The sequence below is a fragment of the Anser anser genome, assembly GCF_964211835.1.
Source record: "Anser anser genome assembly, chromosome: 4".
In the NCBI taxonomy this organism is placed as follows: Eukaryota; Metazoa; Chordata; class Aves; order Anseriformes; family Anatidae; genus Anser; species Anser anser.
In genome coordinates this window covers 68,306,404-68,324,108 of record NC_139724.1, presented here as the reverse complement: position 1 = coordinate 68,324,108, position 17,705 = coordinate 68,306,404, and the positions used below count along the sequence as shown (strand labels likewise).

Below are 17,705 nucleotides of genomic sequence, written 5' to 3'. Positions count from 1 at the left end.
CTCCTCCTCTTTTGTTGCTAGTCTAAAAATAATTCCATTTCTACTCATACACTTGTCAACAAATTAAAAAATATTATCCTTGTCTTTTGATTACAGGACTGTGTGAAGCCACTGACAATAAGTGCAGTTTGAAGAGCTTGGGGAGGGACAGGAAAAAATACAAGAGTACAAATCTAACCAAGAGAGAGCTTTGCAGAAGATATAGAACACAAGTTACTTGTGTGCAGGGAACCCCAGAGACAGGTCTGCTGCTGCATACTTACTTGCTGTAGAGAGATGCTGCTGGTGGTTTTTTGGAAGCAGCAGTACTTTCCAGACTGAAATTCCCTGTTTACTCTTTATCTAGGGTCACATAACAACAGGAACCTGCTCTGAGCATTTAAATCGTGCTGAGAAGGCTGAGAGCAACTCCATTACAGCAGTTTGCAAGCTGCTGTAGATGAGCTCATAATGATGGATGAGTTTAATGTTCCACTGTTTCATTTTACAACAATTTATTGGGAGTAGTACATGAATCAGTAAAGCTTGAGAGCTGTTGTTCTTCTTCGGTCATCAATTAGGTTAGTGATCATTGCTGAACTGGGCACAACAGATCATCTTATTAGTCTCTCAGGACTCAAAATTGTACAGCAGTTTTTAGCAGATCTTCAAAAAGATCTCTTAGATCTATACATTAAGATCATGCTTCCTTTTTCTTTCCTGGGTATCTGTTGTTTTTGCAAATACTGTAGAGTCAAATGGTTCTGAATCTCAGCCGATGTTATCAGTTTGTTCTAGAGGAGGAGATCCTTACTACTGAATAGGATCTACTACTTATAAAACACAACAAGGAAATCCAAAATAGCCATTATATTCACTATTATTTTCAGTAGAGTCCATCTGAAATTAAAGTTTCCTACTTCAAAGAAAATTCTGATGGCTTCAAATGTTTCTTTCACCCCAACTAAAAATTTAAAGTCAATATTACCTAACAAATGGGAAATCCCGAAAAAGTGGGAATATCATCATCACAATCTCCTCTGTAGAAATTATGCCATATAGTGTTTAAAAGTGTTTTGGGGTCAAATTGCATGAATATGACTCACTCTCTTTCACTAATTTCAATCAAAGCCAAGAAAACCTAATCTATCAGAAAACTTTGAGAGAGTATAATTTATACCTTGAAAGAATTGCCCTGTTACTTTATTTTGCTCCCCTCATACTTTTATCTGTCAATATATATATATAAAATTCTTGTCTTAGGTACTGTGATTATAGCAAGAATAAGGCAAGAGAGATGCTTCTTTAAGGAGTATGCCAAATAATGCTCAATACAGTTGATGGATCTCAGATGGCTGCAAATGCAGTACAGTGAGCGTGAGGAGCCTTTGCGAAGATGTCTTCCAGAGATCAAACTGATACTTGGACTATGTAATGTAGGTCAGCTTTTCACTGCTAACAGAGTACCTCATGTCCTCAGTCTGTGGCTAGGCCACCAAGGCTCTGCTCCTGTGTTAATAACAAGAACTTCCACAAAGAGGGGTAAGGAAATTATTTCCACAGTGTAATTTAGGAAGGAGATAAAAAAGATACTCAGATGGATAGCAAAGATAAATTAGATGGGCTTTGCGTCTAAATTTATTCACAGTAAAAAAGAAAGGAAGGGCTATAGTCCAAGCCACTGGACATGATATGGTGCCTCTCTTTCTGCTTATCACAGCATCACACTTACCTTGCTGCCCAGGACCAACAAAGGCAGAAGAGGTCAGAAGAGGCAGTATCAGTGGGGTAATTCCAAGTGAGGCAGAAGAGGTCAGAAGAGGCAGTGTCAGTGGGGTAATTCCAAGTGAGGCAGACATCTCTGATTCTAAAATCTCTCCTGTGGTTAGATGGTCTGGCCCCCCTCTCATTTCCCCTTTCCCTGCTGCCCTCCCCTTGGAGCTTCTGTAGCTTTTGTGGAAGATATGGAAAGCTTCTCAGGGAGAAATGTTTGGTTTTAGCTTAAGTCCTTAATCCATCCTTCTCTTGCTTTTTTGGGGATCAAGTTATTCTTCAGTAAAACAAATTTTGATCACCATGAGATTGTAGCACTTAATCTTGAATGAGGGAAATGCACTGTCTTAAACTCCATGTATTCATTCATCTTCACAGGTTTCATCTTCACATATTCCTTTGACATTATTGGCCTAAAAATGCAACAAATCATGTGCAATTTCACATAGTAACTCCAGTTTAGGGAGAGTCTTTGTAGCCAGGTCGTTGTCGGAACCCATTGTGAAAGCAGTTTCTTAGATTGGGAACAGGTGCCTACAAATATTTGGTAGAAACAGATAGGATAACTTTTTAATTATTGTTTGCTAAATTTGTGAATAATCTCAGTTAGCCGCTAGATGTCATTAGTGTTGTAGAGAAGGGGATCAGCTCAGTGCAACAACAAAGCTACGGGGCTGTGGAATTTCTGTGGGTACTAGCAGCATACTTCACCCCATACACCACCCAAGTTATTGGGGAGTGTCTGAAATCTGTGAATACAAGCATTTCTGCTATTTTTTCAAAATCAAGACTTGCATCTGAGAGATTAGATGGAAACCATCTGTGATGGTTTCTTACCAGTTCTTACCAGTGATCTGGTAAGACGTGAAAACATGTAAGAGTCTTATAACAAATCCTTTCAGTGTTTTCATAATTAATTGGCTACTTTTCATTATGTGAAATGCAAATATAGGAGTGAATGCAAAGAGCAAGAAAATTTTTAAGGGATTTATTTCTTCTGTTTTTAGCTAATAGTAAGAACATTGACCATTTTCAAGTTAATTCCAGTGACTTTTTCATTTATCTGATAACCAGTATCTGGTACACACACATAAGAGAATAGATAAGCTGCTTGCACAATGCCTATTATCTGTTAATTCCTGAACCCTTTAAAATGAAGGCAAATTTTCCATTTATAAAAAGGGAGTTCAGATTTTTCTTTCTAGAGTGTTAGCAGTTGTTTGGGATGACATTGGCAATATTTACTTATAGGACAGTGAGAAAATATGCATTTTCATCCTCTTAGGAATGGGACAACCAACTGTATTTGCATTTTAGTGAATATTACTCTCCTTCCAAATTCACCTGTGCCAAGGTACAGAGCATGATGCATTTCAGTGCCATTCCATAAGAAAGGCACATGCTGACCCATATCCCAGGCGTTCTTCTTTCCTAAGCTTTACTGAAAGTAAGGCTGGCCATCAGAACTGTGCTAAGATTTGGGGATGCCTGTTTTTATTAAAAAAAAAAAAAAAAAAGACATCTCTATGGTCTTGAATGGTTTCAAGTGGAAATAAAGGACACTCAAGCATTTCCATTTCCTCAGAATTGCACAGATTCTGTTTCCTGGAAAATAATGCACTTACACTCGAGCTGCAACAGATAAGGGGACCCCACCAGTTTACCCCAAACTCACAAAGTGCATGTATCTGTAAGCCAGATGTGTTGTGGCTGTGTGCACTCACCTACCAAGAAGAACATCTTGGGGTTAGGAAATCACATACCATATATTTTCTCTCTTCAAATGATTAATTATATGAGCAAAAGTCTACAAGTCTACAAATTTTATAGGAGTTTTCATCAAAATTTTTGTGTCTTTCTTGCTTAGGATAATGCTGGAAACAAAGTGAACCAAAATTTATGTTTTAAAACACAAGTCAGTGACAATGGGTTGGAAAAGAAAATTCTTATTGCAAAAATTGCTTAAAAGAAAGAGGGGGACAGAGGAGGAGGATGACCTTATTTCTTCCTGTATTTTCAGTCAATAAAAATTCAGAAATTTTGGGGGGAAATGGGAAATCATTCATGTGAAAGATTTTCTTTCCTGAAGGATAAATCAGAAATAAACTTAGAGTGGCAATAAGCATCACAGAATAAATAGAAGTTACGAAGGGAGACATTTACATTGGCAAGCATCAATTCACACCAGTGAGGAGACTGTGGCCAACTCAGAAGTTCAGCTGTAATGGATTTGTCACAGCTAAATATGCCCTTAATCCACTGCTAAGAGTCCCTGGAATGCAGTAAGGTCAAGATTGAGGGAAAAAAAAAAATATATATATATGTATATATATGTATATATATATATATATATCCAAAGTTAAGAGTTTTAGGGCAAGATTTTCAGAGGAACAGACAGGTTGTGTCTTAAGGATCTTAGTACTTTGTATTTTTAATATTCTCTAAGGTAAATAAATATTTTCTGCTCTAAACCGCAGAGCACACATGTCCATCCCCAACTTTAGTGGGTCTATATTGGTATCTCACCACTTAAAAATTATGCTGTTCAGTTAGGGATCCTTAATATTTGCTTATATGTCTGCCTGCATTTTATTTTTGTTTTGTCGAACTTCCCCATTATTCTGTGGAGCTGAGCATGGCGCTGGCTCTGCCTTTCGGGAATCACACAGGAAAATATCAAAATAGCCTCCTCCTTCACCCGTAGCATACGGTATTAGTGCTCTTTAGTGTCAGGAGTTCATACAGGGTTAGAAATCAGTTTTCCATCAATTATTGTAAGAATTAGGGTAGTGTTTCAACAGCATACAAGTATGCTGTAATGGTTTTCATTTTACAGTGTGTCAGATTAAAATTAACCCACACATGCAAAGCTGAAGTGGCTTTTGTGAGTAGCATCTGATTATATTTTTTTCTCCAGAACATTATTCATGACAAGCTGAATATATCAGATGCTTTTTCTTCTGCCCAGAATAACAGCAAGGTAATTTTTTTGCCTGATTTCTGACACTGGTACGCAAAAAAATTCTCCCTATGACTTCTACCTAGCTACCTGCCTGTAGATAAGCCAAAGACATCTACCCTGCCTGTGGTTTAGGACTTGAGGTAGATAAATATTTCTCTTTACATCCACTTTTCTATGATTTTGTGCTGCATGGAATGAAAGCCCTATTGATCTAAGGAGTACCGCCAATACTCCAATATCCCAAATATCTGCAGGATTTTCTGCAAAGTTACCTCTGCACACAATACACCATGTATGGGAATGCGGCACTACAGGGACTTCTACAGCTACGTTTTCCTTCCTCTCACTTTCCACAGCAGTGACTCAACTCTGCACTTTGTTATGTTGCATTCTTGGTCTGAGACCAATCTTTTCACACACAGTGATTGACTGGAGTCTGTACTTATTGTAGTTTCCCTAGCCCAGTTCTCAACTCTTCAGGCCCAAACTTGCTTTTCCTCTTGCTTTGGGTCTATCCTGTTTCTGTAGATATTCAATCAAATCAATGCAAATTAATTCCACCTACTACATGATTTATTCTCTTCAGAAAGGAAGCTGTGAAGTACTGTGTAAATTGAGACTCTCCATATTTTTAACAACCCTTAAGTTGGGACTTCCCCACGTGGGTAAAGTGCCAGCTAGGTTTACTGCCTTCGGGTTTTGGGATTCAGGCAGGACAGAAGCATGGACAACTGTAGTTATAGGGTTTGTATTTCCTCTGAGGAGGATTCATCATGATTACAATAGAATTCCTACTTCTGGGCATAAAACTTCTCTTCCTTCTGTCAGCACCCTCACCTCATCCCCTGATGTCAGCTTTCCCTGTGTTGTCATAGTGCTCTGAAAAACTGTCCCCACATGGGCCTGGTGTGGACCTTGTGGGTTCAATGACATAAGCCCTTTTCCACCACTTTAGTACATCATGAGAAAATCATCCAGACTTAGAGGACAGAAAGAAAAATCTGTAAAGATTGTTCCGAGGGAAATGACAACTTAATTCCTGAAGAAACTAAGGCAGAATTCAGATAATGGTAAATAATGTTAGCTGCTTTTGAAAACCTTGGTCACAATATTTTAAAATGAAAATCCATTACTGCAAACATGTCCTGTTCCTATAATACCATGTTAATACAATATTTTGTTATTAGATCATTACACAGACCATAGTTAGAAAAAAATACAAAAGGTATGAAATATGTGACAGTAACTACTACAAGAAAGAGACCATGAAAGCTGTTGTTATGAGCTGTCTCTTAGATTAAGCTCTTTAAAACATATATGTTAAGAGACACTCTTACATGTACATTAAGATCAAGAGTGAAATAATACATTTGACAATGGCACCTTCAGTGATCTGCAATCATTTGCACAGTTTGAAAATGTAGAAGTTGTCCATCTGCGCTGGGCTGACAGAAGTGGAGTGACAAATGGGAATTGTGCAGCAGGCAGGAATGTAGCTCCATGGAGGTCCCAGCGGGATCCACCGTCTGGCTGGTTTGTACCCACTGGTCTATACTGCCCCTTACAAATAAAATTACAGATGATCCCGTGACTTTTATTCACTTAAATGTGTTGTATCCTGAAATGTGACCTTGAATTTAATTCATATGAAATCAAATAAAACATTTAACAACAACAACAATACATATATATATATATATATATTATATTTTTTCCCTGCAATACCTGGCTACACATAGATAATTATTGCAAAATTTCATTTAACAACAGATGTATGGGATTTGATTTTGGTATAATGCAGTAGGGTAGACAGTGATACTGCATTGCAACTCCAGTACTTCCTCTCCCTTCCTCTCTCCCCTCTACCCCAGAAACAAAAACAAAAACAAACAAACAAACAAAAAATTTTAAGTTTCTTCACCTTTTATTGTTTTACTGAAAACATCTTGTTGCTGTTTGCCCAGACCTGCCAATGATAGTATGTCACCCCACATAATCCACAACATCTAAATGCTTCTTTTTCAACACTCAAAGCATCTGAACGTCATGATGTTCTGCTGCTTTTATTTACATATGGTAGTGAAGCACGGCAAATACAAAGGCCAGATTTCAAGAGGAATCTGACAAGAACTCTTGTAGAAATGAGTGATTGATATATGTTTCTTCATAGCAGTAAAGTTCTGGGTATGAGATGCATATTCATGATGAAAATCTCATTACTCCACTTCTATGTGCTTTACCAAAGCATGTGAAAAAAAGTATCTTTTCATTTAATAAGTCAGTCCACTCCTCTCAGCTGACTACAGGTGCAGAAATAAAGTAAAAGATATATAGAAGACTTAAGCAGAACTCAAGTGTGCAACTCCTAAACTCTACAGATACATCATTTTTTAGTATTAAAGTCCCTAAACAGCTGAGCTTCTGTATCTGTGCTCACTCAGAATCACCTCATCCTCCACAGGACTGGGCTTCTTAACTTACACCTACACCCAGTCAAGAGCTGTAAAATAGCTGTTCCTCAGCCTATCCACCTCACAAAGGGTTTGATCTAGGCAGACACAGCAGAATGCAAAATGTAGCACATCCTGCTAGTCAATAGGGATTAAGGTTCTCATGCTGGAAGGAGATCCACATCCCATTCCTTCAACTGTTTGAGGAAATTCAAACCACATTTCTTCCCTTGTACATGGTTACCTAACTGTAGCCTGTAGATCATTCTCAGAGCCAGCGGAAATTACAGAACAGGACAATACAGTAAATGGTAGCAAATCTCTGGGACACTCAGTGTTCCCCCAAGAGTCCCAAAGAAATTTACATTTGAAACTCCTAAATGAGTTATCGAAATCAGCCCCTTGACCAGAGGAAGGAAAAGGGACTCAGGGGTTTAAAGGGTCTGTTGCATACCTGGAAAATCAGAGATTAGTGTGTGTGACTTCTCTCTCAGACTTTGGTAGAAATTGATAAAAAAATTGAAATTGAAGTTGATATGCTTTCATATAGCCATAGATGTCTCCTAAGTGTAGTAAAGTTCTTCAAAGCAGAAAATGAGCCTGTGGGTAAAGGTTACATACTTGATGTAACGTTCTTAAATTTCTAAAAAGCTTTTGATGAGGTCAGTTATCAGAACCATTTAAAGCAGATAAGATTTAATGAGATAAGAGGGAAGATCCTCCTGTGGATTAATAACTACTCAAAAGATTTGTAACAAAAAGTAGTGATAAATGGGAGAAAGCAATCACTACTGAAATCCACAGGCATCCAGATGTTCAACATATTTGTGAAAGGTCTGCAAAGGAGGTGAGTAGTCTGGTAGCAGTTTTTTGATGATAAGAAATTGTCTGGAGTGGTCAGAATTAAAATCATCTATGAAACATTTCAGAAGTATATTTTAACACTTTTAATAAAAATGATTTGATAATAAAATGGCAAATTTGAAAGTGAAGAATAAAAACTCATGCACATAGATAACAATGCAACACTTTATATATACACACATACATAAGCAAAGGCACATCAACATGTAAATGTACATAGTGCTTAGCTCTGACCCAGCTATTACCACTCTGGAAAGGATGGGTCATTTGCATAAATATTTGAAAGGATCATTTCAGTGTACAGTGTTCACTTTAATAAACCTATAGTGCATACGTACTCCTTCAATTCTGTATGCAACTACCTTACTTTGAAAAACATTGACTAAACAAGATGCATAAAAGTTCAAGACAGACCATTGCACGTACAGTCTCCCATAGGGACAGATTGAAGAAAAAGAACTCCTGCATTTTAAAATTAGCTTACCTCCTGGTCCCTGCAATTCACACAAGTATACTTGCTGAGCTTAATACTGATGTATCTCAAAAAGAAAGGGAAGTGAAGCTCTCAGGGTAGTTTACAAGGAGATTATAACTGCCTAGAGACATCCCAGGAATGGGTAAAATGAGGACACAGCTGAGGATGTTGGATAGGATGCTAATCACCCATTCTACAGCTCTAGATTATACTATCTAAACCTGAGATTTTGTTAGCAAGGATGGTGTTAAATAAGAATGAAACAGTTATGGTGTCAGGTGGAGTTTGTAGAGATGTAAATTATCAGTGGGAAATAAAGCATTTAGTCATTAAAATTGAGCATGTGTTTATAAGGAAAAAAAAAGTACCTCTGCAAATTTTATGCTAGGTATCCTTACTTTACATGAATATTTATTTAAGCACAAAAGTTTCACCTTATTGTGAGATAGACCATATAGAGCATCCCAGTTTGTTTCCACTACCTGATAATCATCTCCTGCCAAACTTTCTACAAAGAAATTCATCAAGACCTTCACGTAACATGGAAGCAATAGGTTGCTGCAAATATCCATGGCAGCCTAACACGGGCATCTTGCAGATACAGCTGTATCACTGCAGATTATCAGGCTCAAGCTGAAAGGCAGCAATATGTGCACATTTACTGCTGATCATTAGACAAGGTAGGAGACATGACATGCTCTGACTCATCATCAGATGCGTCTGGTTGTCAGAGGATTATGTCAGTAGTACCACAACTCCTAAAAATCTCTCAATGCTATCGAAATTCCTTCTGTCAGCTGGATTCAGTTGCTCTGACTACAGGGCAAACTGGTAAATCAAAAAACGAACCTTAACAAATCTGGTGGAAAAAAAAGAGATGACTAGCCTTTTGAAAGGACGTGCAGAAAAAAGAAAAAAAAAGACAAAGAAAAAAAAAAGTAAAAACAAAGTAAGTGGATTCATCAGTTCTGCCAATCAGTGAGTGCAAATTATAAATCCAAATTTAAATAACTGTATAAAAAAAAATAATCCATGTTAAACAAATGATCTGCAGATAGCTGGTTTCCTCCTCCTCATGCCCACACATATATCACATTTATTTTCCCCCCACCTTACCAAACTCAGTGAGAGATGGTGAAATTTTCTTTTAAAAGAGGGTTTGAATTCACTTAAACATGTTTCAGATCTTTTAAAAAGTTTATTCAGTTGTATTTTCTTAGAAACAGAAAAGTGCTATAAGTTAATACTCACTACTAGTACATTAAATGTATCTGTCAATTCATAAACTATCTGAAACAAATAGAGGCACACTGGGAAGGGTTCAATCCTGGTTTCTTAAATCAATAGTAAACTGTTATAGAGCTGGAAGTTTCTCTTCAAATTCGGGCCCACTGGTAATTGATGCATTTTAATTATCTGAGGCATGAGGCATTGTTGCAAGATTTACAGGAAAACTTTCAAAGATATCTAAAGGAGTTAAAACAGCCATTGAATATCAATGGGGTCTAAATCCCTTAATTTCCTTTGCCTCCTTATAAAGCTTTGATCTGCATTTACAGAGTGGTTAGCAAATAATTAATTTATTCTTCAGAAAAGTTTTCAAGGTAATTCTTTTTTTGAACATTTGTTTTTCTTTATTTTTCTTACCTGTTGAGCACTGCTCAGTGTGGGAGAGCTGCCTGCCTGCTCAGTGTGAGCACAGGGTTCCTAGCAGTGGTAGCAGTGATATTCTTGCTGCTGTAAATTATTATTACAGATATAATTATTGCTGTTATTTTTATTTCAGGAATATTTCTGGGAGCTGAATGGTCTGCCCAGAAATAACTACTTCATCGCAGCAAACATTTGGCCATCTGCAATAATCCTCACTGTGTATGTTAATATCCGATGCATTGTTTTCCCTGCCAAAAGATATTCCTTTTCTTTTCTGTCAAAGTAAAATTCAGGCAAAAGTTCCAAGCATCAGGTCAGAAGGTTGTTTCAAAATGGGAAATGTCAGCCAAAGTTAGTCTTCATACCCATGCGCGGCTGGCTTTCCTTTTGTCTCAGCTACCCCCACTAATACCTATGCCTGGCCTAATACACCCGTGAGCCTGACTAAGGCTGACTTTCCCCATGTGCCAAATATCAAAGGACATGCTTGAAAATTACTAGCCCATTTCTGGATTTCCTCTGTCCGGCCTGAACAACACACCCATTTGTACGCGGGAATTTTTGTCAGACCATCCCACCGGAACAGATGAAAGGCAAAGTGTAGCATCTGTGAGCGAGGCCACCAAAATCCAGAGATCTCCGTGAATTCCCTAGGCAGAACAGCACAAATCAAAGCAAATTAACACGTCACATTTCTTCTAAGCAAGGCTCTTGACAGTATTTTTGTTTCCGGGTGGGTTTGGGGCTCTGGCAGCGGGGCGGCTGGGCGATGCTTGCTGCAGAGGCCAGCGGCGCAGTTCTTGGCTCACAGCTGCGGGGCTGGAGGCTGCTCGGCAGGGGCTTCACCGACTGCTCAGCTCCCTGGTACCAGGCAGAGCGGTCTGAAGAATGCGGGACAGGATCAGGACCCAAGCAGTCCTGTAATCCCACTTTATAAATTTCAGCGGGGAAAAACCATATTATCTTGTTGTTTAATGCTATTCATGGGATACAATAAATCAGCTTAAAAGAAAAATCCTCAGTAGGATAAGTGTAAAATATTCCTTTTCCTTTTAAGTTAGAAAAATATCCACAGCAAGGGAGAAGGAAGAAGGAAGGAAAGGATTTCTACCTGAAATCAACGCAGTTTGATCATGTGATGACATTTTTTTTAATTGGTTAGCATACCAGATACTAATCCAGTCATTAAAGGGAACTTCATGTCTGAACTTTGAATGTTTTATTTTATACACATTTTTTTGCATTAAGAAGGCAAATGCACACTCTTTTAGAAAATTAATATACGTGGAGCTGTTGGTTAGTTATGACTTGTTGATATGTCTCCAGCAATGAAAACATAGGCAAAGATTTCAGCCAAAATTCTGACTTGGGTGCAGTCAGAGGAGGTTTGACTGCAGCTCTCACCAGCAACAAATTACACAAGTTGGTTTGCTTTTAAACTATCATAGCACTTTGGTATATTATACATTCATATGCTTTATTTTTTACAGTGCAGTGTTGTATAATTGATGTTGGTTTTATTCTTCCCTTGACATTAAATCTGAGATAAAATCTTTCTGGTAGCCCTAACCCCAGATACACTTTACTGTCTCCCAGTCTGTGCAAAATATTCCTCATCAAAACACATGGAAGGGCCCAGGCAGAGCCCTGCAGATGTAAACATGAATGATTAGAAACCCTCATACAGAAATACAGCATATAACCACCTCAGCACTTGCAGCCATATGACCACATCAGCCTCTAGCTTTGGGGGTTTGTTTTGTTTACTTTTTAGACTGTGTGGATGCAGCAAAAGTTTTTGGTTTTGTTTTTGTTTTTTTTGGGGGGGAGACACAAACAAAAACCTGAATCTAGGGGAGCAGATTCAGTCAGGCAAAACCTGGAGCTAATGGCTCTGAATGGGAGAGGTTTTCTCCCAGCCCACCAAATCTAAAGTTCAAGGTGCCCTAAATAAGGCAGAAGAGGCTGTGTCACCCCATAGAGCCCCACAGAGTGGTGGAAGCCTGTGTGAGCACTAGCAGGTACTTCACCATGCTCCAGAAAGGAACAGGGATCTTTGCAGGCTGAGAAGCTAGCCCAGCTTTGTAATGGTTGTTCATTTCTGAGATAAAGTTTGAGGAAGATGACAGAGCTCAATAGCAGGGGATGGACTTTTTAAAATATTCCTGCATTCTTTTTTTCTGGGTAGTAGGAACACCCAGGGGTCCTGGACTGACCACAGCACATCACCCCATGCCAGTGAGAGTGGAGCCACAGCATGTCACTCCCAGGCCTGCTGGAGCCCACTCAACAAACTGTGCTTTCCATTCATCACTGTTATTAACACAGCTGATGGTGCTCTTCTTGAATCCTTGGGAGATGCCCTCAAATCTGGGGCTGCTTTCTGCTCCCACACAGAAATCTGCATTTTCTTCCCAGCCAGCCTGCCATAAATCCACTGGAGAGTCCTGAAAACCCTCTCAGGGAATGCAATCCACGGCAGGATCTGGCTCCTGGGCCTGGGAGTACCTCCCTGGGCTGAGGGCCTGATGCAAAGGGCCTGATCCAGTCCCATTGAGGTCGATGGCGAAGCGCCCGTCCAGCCTGGGGAGAACAAAAGGGTTGGGCTTGGCAAATCATTTCCGTTAATGTAGATTACAATTACTGATGCCTCTTTGCAAATTGCTCTTCTTTGACATTTTTATAACTCAATAATTTCCAGTTGTGTTCCCATGTTTGCTTCTTTTGTGTATAGTTTTCCAATTTTTGAGTGCATGGTTCACAACATTTAAACAAGCACTAACAACAAATTACCTGCTCAACTGGATTCTGTGAAAAGAGGCCCTGAAACTTATTTACAAATTAAGCAGACTCAGGCAGGGAGGGAGCAGTCACCAGGAGAGAGCCGTGGCTGTGCTGTAAATCACACATGGGTTTCCAGCCAGAAAAGCCCTGCATTTGGGGGGGCGGGTTGACACGGGAGTGGAGCTCAAGACCTTCTTTCACTGGGGAAAATCCACCTGATTTTTTTTCCTATTTAACACTCTTTGGAGAAATGATTCTTCAGAATTAAATCAAGATATGAACAACTCCACACCCAACTAATTTGTTTTTCCATTTAAAGAGTTAGGTCTATTTTGTATTTGTTTAATTATTTCTCTTCAATTGTTATAAAATAAATAAAATATTGCATATTTACCTCGTAAAAAAATCCGATTAAAACACATTAGTGACACAACCCAAATAGCTCAGTCCTCCAGAGCTCTCTGCCCGAGCTGTTTTAACACAGAATTGATCGCTCCATGTGCAACTTCTCCTTCCGTCGCTTGAAACATGCAGCCGTTAAGATGGGAAGTAGCTGCTAACTTTGTATTGTATTGCACTGTATTGTTTGTTTTGCATTGTACTTTTTGTTCCTCAAAATTTGCAATTTTGTTGTTGTTCTAAATAACTGCCCGCTATTTTGCTGCACGGCAGTTTTATTATCTGATATCAGCTCTCACGTATCCCAGCGCCCCTGGTTAACACGGTTCTCTCTCTTCGATAGCCTGATTTCGTTATGTCTAGGAAAAAAACAAACAAACAAACAAAAAAAAAAACTCACGCCCTGTCTCATATATTATTTTGGGGAAACGAACAGAGCTCGGATTATCTGCAAAGCTGCGAGCACTTCAGCAGATGGCTGCGCACCGACCAACTTTAAAATTCAGCCTCCCGTCCGTTTAGATGAATTTGCATCGCCGTGCCAGCACCCCGAAAATTATTTATGCCTCGGGTCTTCACTGCTCGGGACTGCAGCTGTTCGTCCTGTCATTTGGGCTTTTCCCGTGATTCTCCAAAAGGCAAACAGGGACCCACCAAAATTAGCAACCGGCTTCGTCTTTTTCCGTCGCTGCATTTCGGGACTTCGGTAACACGGTCTCTATATAAGAAGGAAATTTAAATTGGAATATTAAATTGGAATAGGTCCGTGCTATTATTATTATTATTATTATTATTATTATTATTATTCTTTTTTCCTGCGCTAATAGCAGTTAAGATTTAAGTTGGGTTTAAGCGAAGTCAAAACTGTAGTCCGGCCGCCTCTCGCTTTTTTTTTTACCCCTTCTTTCCCCCCTCTGCGCAAGAAGTAACCAAAAGGGGAACAAATAAATGAATAAACCAGAAGGGGAACAAATAAATGAATCCTTCTCGGTGTCGTCGCAAGAAGCATTGCCCGGGCAGGAGAAGGATCCCGGGTGAGGTGGCGGGGAGCCTACATGACCCAGAGGAGGACAGAGGAAGGCAGCTGTCCTCGGGCACTCGAGTCGAGCAAGCTTCTTTCATCTTTTCTGTCGCTTTGGCTTAATTTACTTCTGCCCTCCAACGCCCTGTGAGTTTAATCACATCACATCTCCTTCAGCCAGAGCCACCGACTGGAAAGAAGAATGAGACAGAGGGTGAAAGACTGAAAGGGAGAGAGAAGGGAGGAAGAGGAAGACTAAGGAGGGAAGGAAGGAATAACGGAGGGAAAAAGGAAGAGAAAATAGGGGGCGGAAGGAAGGAAGCAAGGAAGGAAGGAAGGAAGGAAGGAAGGACAATATAAATAAATATAAATAGTCCCTTCCTCTCAGGAAAGAGGAATAAAACGGCAGCCAAGTGCTTGCTGGCGTCCCTGGGAACACCCGCAGCGATACGCCGGCTTCTTCGCACATCCGTGAGTGGGAGAGCATCTGTAGCACCAGCGTGCCGCAAACACGCCACTGAGAAGGACAGAGAGACAGAAAGAAAGAAAAAAACAGGAAAAGAAAAAGAAAATAAAAGGAAGAAAGAAAGGAAGGAAGAAAGGAAGGAAGAAATGAAGAAAAGAGAAAAAAGAAACTGCGTCCCTGAGCACCTTATAAATCTGGGGCTGAGCGGGGTTTGGTTTGGTTTTCCTGTGTTTGTTTTGGGTTTGTTTGTTTGTTTAGTGCCGGGGTTCGTTGCTTTGTTTCCGCGGAGGGGGAGCAGCGTGGCGCTTCTCGGCATCCTGCCTTGAAACCAAGAGGGGAAAGGTTTGGTTTGGTTTGGTTTGGGACCGCCGCCGCGCTGCCTTGCAGCCCTTCCCTTGTGCTCGCCCTGCTCTGGTTAAAAAGGGCTCTCCTGGCGAGGGTCTGCACCAGCGCACACACATGGCAGGGGGGGAGCCAGGGACTGCACCAGCAGAGCAGGGAGAATGTCCCAAGGGGGCTTCAGCTGCCCCTGCCTGCTGGTCCTCGCAGCCGTGCCGGGGCCACCGACGGGGGTCCCTGGCTGAAGCCGGGGGCTGGGGCAGCCACCTCCCCCCGAGGAGCAGAGGGGCCAGATCAGCGGGGTGACGGACTCTGAAGGCACTTTAATGACCAGTTTGGTCCCCTCCACCTCCCCGCCACCCCCAACCCCTTTCTGCCCCATCTATTCTGCTCATCCTCAAGCGGGTCGGGGAGGGAGAGGGAGAGGGGAGATTGTTCCCGCTGACTGGGAGGGCGGAGGAGCCCAACCCTGCTCTTTGCAGGCTCCCCGGGTCCGGCAATGCTCCCACTTTGCAAATTTAGCATCCCCAGCTATTTCCCAGGGAAGAACCTGTCCTCTCCCCCCTCCCATCCCCTCGCTGCCCTGTATGCTTTCCCAGAGCAGCCACAGGAGCGATTAGCAGAGATTCAGGTCAACCCGTGCCCCCATCCTAGGGGGCACCTAGACGAAGGGACAGTCCGGACAGACCAGGGAAACGCAAGGAGGAAGAACCAGGGTCACCCCTAGGAAGCCCCAAGTTTCCCAGGGGACAGCAGGGACAACACCAGTGGACAACACCACGCTGCTTGTGACCGGTTAAAAAAGAGGCTCCGGCCGCTCCCCGAGATGTACCGACCCGGGGGAGTTCAAGTAGGGTGAAATCTAAAACCAAGCAACCCCCCCGACCCCAGTGAAGGCAGTGGGCAGGGCTGAAAGAGGGACCCAGCTCGGATGCTCAAATTGTCGCTGCTCGCCTTTGCAGTTAGTTCACTGTCCAAAGCAATATCGACAGCAGCGGTAAGTCCTCGATAACTTTCCTGAAAACTTCCTACCCATTGGTACAATCCAGGCACTCGTTCCTCTTACAAGTAATATATATGTATATATATACATCCCCAAACGTTTGGAATTGAGGCTCTTCCAGGATTTACACTTCCCTATCACCACCGGGCAGCACGCCGCTATCGAGCAGAAAAGCCCCACAGCAGGGAATAGTGGTAGTTACTTTTCCAAAGGGCACCTTTCCCCTTTTGCAAAAAAGAGATTAGCAATTTAAAAGTTTGTGAAGCCACAAGTATTTTTTAAAATTGGCATTACCGTTAACAAGAACAAACCCCGCGGTGATAGCCCCTAAATACCGCGCTAATAGCCCCCACGTGGAAAGAAATCCTCAAGTGTTACAAATTCAGTTTAACTACCAGAAAAGCAGCCTGGGCAGCAGCGAAACGCGAAAACTCCTTACTCCGCATTTCCCGCCTTTGATTTCTATTTTATTTTTAACTACAGTCTCATGGGAACGCAGCGCCGGAAAATCATGACCAGATGTACATAAAGAGGCGCCTTGTTCTCTCCGCTAAAATCTCCTTTTAAGCACAACTGGAAAAAGAAAGTTTCTGAAATAGCTTTATTTATTTTATTTATTTATTTACCTATTTTGGTTTTAGCACATGTATGACTGCGTAGAGATGGGGCAAAACGGCTGCGCAACTGGGCGGGAACAGCTCTGAAAATACAGCGCAAAGAGCTGCGCTACTCCAGGGCGAACCTGTGCTGTGTGCAGCGGCTATACCCCCTGGAGAGGCTGCCGGGCATCTGTGTCTTTGCTTTTTTTAAATTTTATTATTATTTATTTTTTTAATACCGCGGGACAAACCCCGTGTTTGGCCGGGAGCTGGAAGGGGAGGCGGTGACATCTCTGTGCTGCGCGCAAGGCAGGCGCCGTGGGGTGCCGGTGTCCTTGTGCCCCACTTCCCTGCCCTCTGGGAGCAGCAGCAAAAATTTGGCTGTAAGAGCGGGTTTGCAGGCGGAGGGAAATATCGGCCCTGAGAAATAAAGGGGCTTTTATTTCCAGGTAAGAAATCTTTTGCCGAATCTTAAATAAGAGCATTTTAGTGCCTGGAAATTCTGCTGCTCTGTGTGCCACTCTTACCTGGGAAGTTGTGAAAGAAAAACGTTTATTTCAGTTATATACTTCACAAAGTTTATTAATAACATTTTTTCCCCCTTGGGAACTGCAATCTGCAACAGAATAAAGAAAGGGGAACAAATAGTCTGTGCTCACTGCTTGCTATCATTTGTGGCTTTATTGTTTCTATTTGATTTGTCATCTAGTACAATGCTGGATTCTCACAGCACAATAATTTGGGCTTCGATGTACCTGTACAGATCTAAGGTTTCTCTGATGAGAGGTTAACAAATAGCCTGAGCAGTCGTCTGTAAAGGGAATACAAAGCTTTCTGTCCATGCCTCAGTATTGGGTATTACAATTCAAATCCAACCCCTTTCACCTAGCATTATGGGGAAATGTTATTGGGAGCTGGCTTTTGTTGCAGGAAATCCC

The 17,705-nt window shown here is 41.2% G+C and overlaps 1 long non-coding RNA gene across 3 annotated transcripts; it reads right to left on the bottom strand.

Annotated features, from left to right (window-relative positions):
• Positions 1-10,081: 10,081 nt before the first annotated feature.
• Positions 10,082-15,874, bottom strand: LOC310899422. 3 transcript variants are annotated; one of them, XR_014584272.1, is made up of 4 exons: positions 14,395-15,859; positions 13,826-14,057; positions 13,335-13,698; positions 10,082-12,739 (listed from the first exon to the last, which is right to left on the bottom strand). It is a non-coding gene; the product is annotated as an uncharacterized lncRNA (long non-coding RNA). The 3 variants fall into 3 exon arrangements; XR_014584270.1 differs by having other exon boundaries at positions 10,084-13,698; positions 14,298-15,874; XR_014584271.1 differs by having other exon boundaries at positions 10,085-13,698; positions 14,395-15,866.
• Between the last annotated feature and the right edge of the window lie 1,831 nt (positions 15,875-17,705).